The 8,202-nt window shown below is 39.2% G+C and overlaps 1 protein-coding gene across 2 annotated transcripts in view; it reads left to right on the top strand.

Annotated features, from left to right (window-relative positions):
* The window catches only part of LOC127875249 (molybdenum cofactor biosynthesis protein 1-like), a 28,685-nt gene that overhangs the window by 2,027 nt on the left and 18,456 nt on the right, over positions 1–8,202 (top strand). The window lies entirely within an intron of this gene.

Below are 8,202 nucleotides of genomic sequence, written 5' to 3'. Positions count from 1 at the left end.
ACATGACACAAAACCCTTTTACAAGTGTTATATGGTGCCAACAAGTCCATAAAAATCATCCAGAACATTGCGTAAATCTATAATTATGCAGTCTATAGGCAAAGAAGCCATTTTGGTGTTAGCTTGTCAAGGTTTGCTACCGCTAAGCCACGTGATTAAATGGGCGGAGCGATCATCGTCCAGGGTTAAGAGACTTTGAACTGCGGTTCAAAGTCTTAAACTGCGGTTAAGAGGCGCGGTATGCACATTAATTATTTAACAGTTAATTATATAGTTAAGAAACAATGAACCCGAGTTCAAAGTGCCGTTTGCACATTAATTCCTCTCTTAACTATAGGGTTAAGAGACTTTGAACTGCGGATCTAAGAGTTAAACTGCGGTTCAAAGTCTTAAACTGCGGTTCAAAGTCTTAAACTGGAGTTAAGACGCGCGGAATGCACATTAATTATTTAACAGTTAACTATATATAGGGTTAAGAGACTTTGAACCCGAGTTCAAAGTCCCGTTTGCACATTTATTCCTTAAACCCGAGTTCAAGAGTTTGAACCGCGGTTCAAAGTGTGTCTAAAGATAGATACAAATCTCTCATCTACCTAATTCAGAGACAACCAATCAGCAGAGCTTAAACCACAATTAGAAGGCAAATTTCACGATTTCATTGGTCGTTTCTTAACTATATAGTTAAGAGACTTTGAACCGTGGTTCAAAGTCTTGAACCCGGGTTTAAGGAATTAATGTGCAAACAACACTTTGAACCCGGGTTCAAAGTCGTTTAACTTTATAGTTAAGTGTTAAACCGTGGTTTAAGGAATTAATGTGCATTTCGCTTGCCAAATGACTGTATCCTTGTTAAGGTGCATTCATCTAGATGAGACCTGACAACCCATGCTGACTGTCCGCTAGCGATATGATCAGGAAGCATAGCTATTTATTTCTTATGTAACTTTTGAAATTATTGACAAGTTTTTTTTTAAGTAACAATAGTGCCTTGTTTACTTCCTTTACATTTGTACACTGCAGACTTCACTACCTTACACAGTTCCCAGTGATGCAAGAGCTGAGGGAACCCATTGTTTATTCCAGTTTTATTTTGTTTCCATTGACAACAATTTGACCAAAACTTATGCATGTTTACATGATATTGCTGTTTGGAATGTAGAGATCCATGTATTGTATGAGTGGTTATGTAATATGGAATTTATTACACAAGTTATTTGAAAAAGATAAAACTTATGCTTTGCCTAGTTTTTATCATTTACAAATAATGAATGTAATAAATTCTGTATTGCATGGCAACGGATAAGATGCTTTTTGATATCATAGGTACATCATGTTAAGTAATTAAAGATAAATGTACAGAGCCTCAATGTCCTGATACATTTTTAGCTCATCTATTTTTTGAAAAAAAATTATGAGCTATTGTCATCACCTTGGCGTCGGCGTTGACGTCCAGTTAAGTTTTGCGTTTAGGTCCACTTTTCTCAGAAAGTATCAATGCTATTGCATTTAAACTTGGTACACTTACTTACTATCATGAGGGGAATGGGCAGGCAAAGTAAGATAACTCTGGCGTGCATTTTGACAGAATTATGTGCCATTTTTAAATTTTGGTTAAGTTTTGTGTTTAGGTCCATTTTATTCCTTTAGTATCAAAGCTATTGCTTTCATACTTGCAACACTTACTAACTATCATAAGGGGACTGTGCAGGCAAAGTTATGTAACTGGAGACTGTGCAGGCAAAGTTATGTAACTCTGACTGGCATTTGGACGGAATTATGGGCCCTTTATACTTAGAAAATTGAAAATTTGGTTAAGTTTTTGTTTTGGTCCACTTTACCCCTAAAGTATCATAGATATTGCTTTCATACTTGGAACACTCGCAAACTATCATAAGGGTACAGTAAAAGGACATGTTGCATAACTCTGGTTGTCATTTTTACGGAATTATGGCCCTTTTTTGACTAAGTAACTTTGAATATATGGTTAAATTTTGTGTTTTGATCCACTTTACTTCTAAAGTATCAAGGCTATTGCTTTCAAACTTCAAATACATTCATGCTATCATGAGGTTACTGTACCTGGCAAGTTGAATTTTACCTTGACCTTTGAATGACCTTGACTCTCAGTCTCAAGGTCAAATTATTAAATTTTGCTAAAATTGCCATAACTTCTTTATTTATGATTAGATTTGATTGATACTTTGACAAAACTACTCTTACCTGACTGTGACAAACCACAATAGACTCCACCCAAACCATCCCCCCACTCCCCCCCCCCCCCCGAATCCCCCACCCTAATTTTTTTAATTTTTTTTAAGATCATCTCACAAATGACCACCACCCACCACACCCTCACACTATACCCCCCCCACCCACCCCACCCCAACCCAAATTTTTTTTTTTGAAACGGTTAAAAAACACAAATATTTATTTTTATTATTTTATTTTTGAAATACTGTCCAACCATCGCACCCAAGAATACCCCCCCCCCCCAATTTTTTTTTAAAAAAATGTCCGCATTTTTTTTTCCGCATTTTTGTCCCTTCACCTTTAAAAAGAAAATAGATGAGCGGTCTGCACCCGCAAGGCGGTGCTCTTGTTTGATGATGCCATAGCTAGTGAGGTATCTTCAAGGTGTTATAGGGTAGTATTAAAAATTTTAAACGGCATTATTACACTCCCGCGACGTCATCAATGATGTAAAAACTATTATTTGAAACTGGAATAAACAATATAGTGTACTGTTTCATTGACCAATCAATGATGTCATAAAAGATGTCAGGTGATAAGGTTCTATCTCCAGTTGCATAATCTGCTCTGCAATCACCAGTGATTTTGAATTTAACTTAAGTCATTATAACTGCATCCTATTGTCAATATAAAGGTTTCAAAATGAAGCTGTAGCGGAGCATTGGCACTGCTTTATATACACGTATTAATCTTGTACAACAAGTTGGTGTATCACTAAATAAATTTGGTCTTCTGCTTAAGGATATAACATGCACAATATATTACCATTTTTATATCCATACACAGAAGGCCTCTAACCACTTATTTGATGATACACCAAAATGAACATCATCTAATTATACTTCTTTAACAGTGTAGCTTTGCTTGAAGCTTAATTATCATAGATACACTATAAGTGCTAAAATGCCTAGTGGGAAAACAAAGTTTAACCCTTCATGGATGGAGAAGTTGGACAACAGTGGACAAACACTTGGATCGTGGTACAAGAGAGATACCGGCAATGAGTACGCAGGATATTGTACTGTCTGAATGAAGTCCATCTCATGTAGTAATTCTGGTGCTAATCAACTGATAAGTCATGCAGATGAACAAAAACACAAGGAAAACATGAAATACTTGCATGATAATTCACAAAAGCGTTTGTTTTGAAGTGCTCCAAAGCCAAGCAGCTCTCAGGGTGGTGGGGTTAAATCTATTTGTATGCAAGTACATCCATCACACAAGGAACAGGTAAAAAGGCTGAAATTCTTTGGGCCCTTAAGGTAGCTTCAAGTGTGTATTCATACAGAACATGTGATGGCACTCCTGCTCTGTTTCAAGCTATGTTTCCTGGACCTGTGTCTAAAGATTTTGTATTCCTACTTTTGAGGGAAAAGTTCCTACTTTTTTCCTACTTTTTTTGCAAAAGTAGTTCCTATTTTTTCCTACTTTTTGAAAAAAGGTCACTTGACAGCCTGGGGATAGGAAGAGACCGTCCTCTTGGGAATCTATGTCTAGGTTAATCCTCCAACGCAGCACACACAGTAACAGGCTCACTGTCACAGGCTCACACTTATCTTCCTGGCAAAACTTACCTCAGGGCATCACATCTTCTAACGTCCACAGCCAATGCAAGAAGAGAGCGTCATAACGCGCATTCCAATTACTCCTTGCTAATTGGTCGCCTGTTCCCAATCATGCGACATGTGCGTGTTTTGTGGTCTGGTCAGCAGCACTAAAGTAAATAACACTTTATAAAACTAAACAATATTGTTGACATGACACACTTTCAATGCATGTCTTATTATGAGCCTAAATTGAATCATTTCTCTCCCATAAGTGAATGAATATTTTCAAATTATCTATTATTGATTTGCAGTCGCCAATTTTTAATCAGCGTTTAATTTTTCTGAATTGTTGCCAGCCAAATTACCAACTTATGAAATTGAGTTTCTCTGACCAAAATCTACTTGGCCGGGATAACATGCAACCTCTCATTTTTATTCCTGATTCCTACAGTATTTTAAGGAATAAGTAGCACTTATAAATCCTTGCTTTATGAACAAGCATAAAAGCATTGCAGTAGTGTGACCTTAAATTCAGGATGTCTCATGTTCACTAACTCGATGTCAATGCCCCTAGGGTTACATAATTTATGTTCACTCACAATAGTAAATACCTTTAAAAATCTTCTAAAAAAACCCACAAAGGTCAGGCGTTTAAATTTGTAACATCATTTAGTGGTCCTGTAAATTCAAGTCATGCCACTGGGGTCAAAACTGACCAGTTTTCATGAAACTTCATAGGTACATTGATCATGACTCCCAGATGACCCCTATTGATTTTCAGGTCACTAGGTCAAAGGTCAAGGTCACGGTAGCTAGAACCAGTAAAATGGTTTCCGGATGATAACTCAAGAACGCTAACGCCTAGGATCATGAAACTTCATAGGTACATTGATCATGACTTGCAGATGACCCCTATTGATTTTCAGGTCACTAGGTCAAAGGTCAAGGTCATGGTGACTCGAACCAGTAAAATGGTTTCTGGATGATAACTCAAAAAAGCTTACGCCTAGGATCATAAAACTTCATAGGTACATTGATCATGACTCGCAGATGACCCCTATTGATTTTCAGGTCACTAGGTCAAAGGTCAAGGTCACGGTGACTCGAACCAGTAAAATGGTTTCCGGATGATAACTCAAGAACGCTTACACCTAGGATCATGAAACTTCATAGGTACATTGATCATGACTGGCAGATGACCCCTATAGATTTTCAGGTCACTAGGTCAAAGGTCACGGTGACTTGACACAGTAAAATGGTTTCCGGATGATAACTCCAGAAAGCTTACGCCTAGGATCATGAAACTTAATAGGTACATGGATCATGACTCGCAGATGACCCCTATTGATTTTCAGGGCACTAGGTCAAAGGTCAAGGTCACGGTGACTCGACACAGTAAAATGGTTTGGGGATGATAACTCAAGAAAGCTTACGCCTAGGATCATGAAACTTCATAGGTACATTGATCTTGACTTGCAGATGACCCCTATTGATTTTCAGGTCACAAGGTCAAAGGTCGAGGTCACAGTGACAAAAAATGTATTCACACAATGGCTGCCACTACAACTGACAGCCCATATGGGGGGCATGCATGTTTTACAAACAGCCCTTGTTTAATCTAAAACATCATCTCATCTTTGCTATAGTCCCATCTGAGACATAGGCCGCCAACCAGCTTCCTCCAGGCGCCTCGGTTCTGGGAGAGTCTCTCCAGCTGTCCCCATGTTTGGCCCACTGCTTAACATCTGCATCCGGGTCATGGCACCGGGTGTTTCTAGGCTGCCCTCTCTCCCTTTTCCCTTGCGGGTTCCATCTGAGAGATTGGATGCAGGCTTGCGAAGGGTGTGGCCTAAAACAACTTTGGCAAAAAATATAATTTTACCAAACTGTGAACAAGTCCTTTTGAAAACCTATTCCACCACATATTATTGCCCAGCATGGGTCCAGAGTATAAAATTGGCATGCATTCATTAGCATGAGTGACCTGCTTAAGACCCAGGACCCTTGGTCAAGGTCATAATTCAAAGTCAATTTTCTGTTATTAAAAATGTATCCGAAATAAATGTCAGGAAGATTCTTTTTTCTAGCCTGGATTAATTTTGAAATAATACAAATGTAATCATCTGCTGCATAATGTTGTAACACATTTAAGGATCAACAAATTACTTGCCAAAAATGACTATGTGTGATGTTCTGTCACTCAGATGAGTCTGTTCCCTAAATCGCCAAAGTTTCAAACAAATTGTAAGGTCAACAACCAGAAAATACCTTTGCCCAACATTGATCAATTTTCAAATTACAATGCAAAAGTCTGAAAAGCAAAAGCATAGTAATACAGAGTTTCTGGCAAAAAAACAAGTCTTAAGACCCTAGGTTAAGGTCCCAATTCAAGGACAGATATCAAAGTTAAAAAAAAAGCAACACTTGATCCAGACCACATTAGCACAACTTTGTCCAGTATGGATGGATTTTTAGCTCGGCTGTTTTCGGAGAAAACCCGAGGTATTGTCATAGCCAGCTCGTCATCCACCGTCCAGCATCTGCCGTCTGCCATCCGCGTCATGCTAAAACCTTGACATTTTGCTCTAACATCAAAGTGCTTCTACCTACAACTTTGAAACTTTATATGTAGATGCACCTTGGTGAGTTCTACACGCCACACCATTTTTTTGGTCAATAGGTCAAAGGTCAAGGTCACTGCTCTTGTTAAATATCATGCAGCCGAGCGTTGGCACCCGTTATGCGGTGCTCTTGTTAAATATCATGCAGCCGAGCATTGGCACCCGTTATTTCTGTGCTCTTGTTAAATATCATGCAGCCGAGCGTTGGCACCCGTTATGCAGTGCTCTTGTTAAATATCATGCAGCCGAGCGTTGGCACCCGTTATGCGGTGCTCTTGTTAAATATCATGCAGCCGAGCGTTGGCACCCGTTATGCGGTGTTCTTGTTGGCACCCGTTATGCGGTACTCTTGTTATGCGGTGCTCTTGTTATGCGGTGCTCTTGTTATGGGTGCTCTTGTTAAATATCATGCAGCCGAGCGTTGGCCACCATTATGCGGTGCTCTTGTTGGCACCCGTTATGCGGTGCTTTTGTTATGCGGTGCTCTTGTTATGCGGTGCTCTTGTTATGCGGTGCTCTTGTGATGCGGTGCTCTTGTTATGCGTCGCTCTTGTTATGCGGTGCTTTTGTTATGTGGTGCTTTTGTTATGCGGTGCTATTGATATGTGGTGCTCTTGTTATGCGGTGCTCTTGTTGGCACCTGTTATGCGGTGCTATTGTTATGCGGTGCTCTTGTTATGCGGTGCTCTTGTTATGCGGTGCTCTTGTTAAATATTTTGCAGCCGACATTGGCACCCGTTATGCAGTGCTCTTGTTGGCACCCGTTATGCGGTGCTCTTGTTATGCGGTGCTCTTGTTATGCGGTGCTCTTGTTATGCGGTGCTCTTGTTATGCGGTGCTCTTGTTATGCGGTGCTCTTGTTCAATATCATGCAACCGAGCGTTGGCACCCGTTATGCGGTGCTCTTGTTGGCACCCGTTATGCGGTGCTCTTGTTATGCGGTGCTCTTGTTATGCAGTGCTCTTGTTATGCGGTGCTCTTGTTATGCTGTGCTCTTGTTATGCCGTGCTCTTGTTGTGCGGTGCTCTTGTTAAATATCTTTGCAGGCATGACAAACATGGCAATACAAAGTTTCTTGCTAAGAACCAAATTGTAATGTCTAAAATCAATGATATATGTAAAATACATAAACAAGAAACCAACCTGTAACACTTGTCGAAAATTAAAGGCATTGCTTGGTTACGGTGTGCACATGACCAAGGACCTTACTTCAGTTTGACAATTTAAATTGAAACGTCGCAACATTATCGTAAGCCTTAATATGATTTTGTCGCGCCTGCAAATAGATCAGTATAGCACAATGTTGGAGTGTATATATGTGCATGTATGTTTGCCTGCATCTGATCTTGTACAGACTGTAACTTTGTCATTCATCATGCAGTGTTAAAGTAACAAGTGACAGTGTGTTGCTATAACACCAGTCATCCTACTTCATAGGTGGAGGTCACACTTAGAGATCAAATGTTAAAATGTCACAAAACAGTTTATATGCACTGTAAATACTGTAAGTGTAGTGTAAAACTTAGCAAAGTATTTTTGTTTTGTTGGGGTTTACTTATCAATTTGCCAAATAAGCCCATGACTAAAATTAAGCAATTTTGGCTCAAGAAAATCTAAAAATAAGTCTTTTTTCTGAATAAAACAAAGTAAACAAGACCAAATTGATAAGTATTGTAATATTTATGTTCAATGTGGCTTACCAAAATTCTAAGTCAAAGGAAGCCATGATTGTCAGGGACTTTGTCATAAAATTGTTTCTTATAAAATTTTGATTATGACCGTTG

The sequence above is a fragment of the Dreissena polymorpha genome, chromosome 3 (genome assembly GCF_020536995.1).
Source record: "Dreissena polymorpha isolate Duluth1 chromosome 3, UMN_Dpol_1.0, whole genome shotgun sequence".
In the NCBI taxonomy this organism is placed as follows: Eukaryota; Metazoa; Mollusca; class Bivalvia; order Myida; family Dreissenidae; genus Dreissena; species Dreissena polymorpha.
Note: the sequence above shows the minus strand (reverse complement) of the source record. Positions and strands in the feature narration are given on the sequence as shown.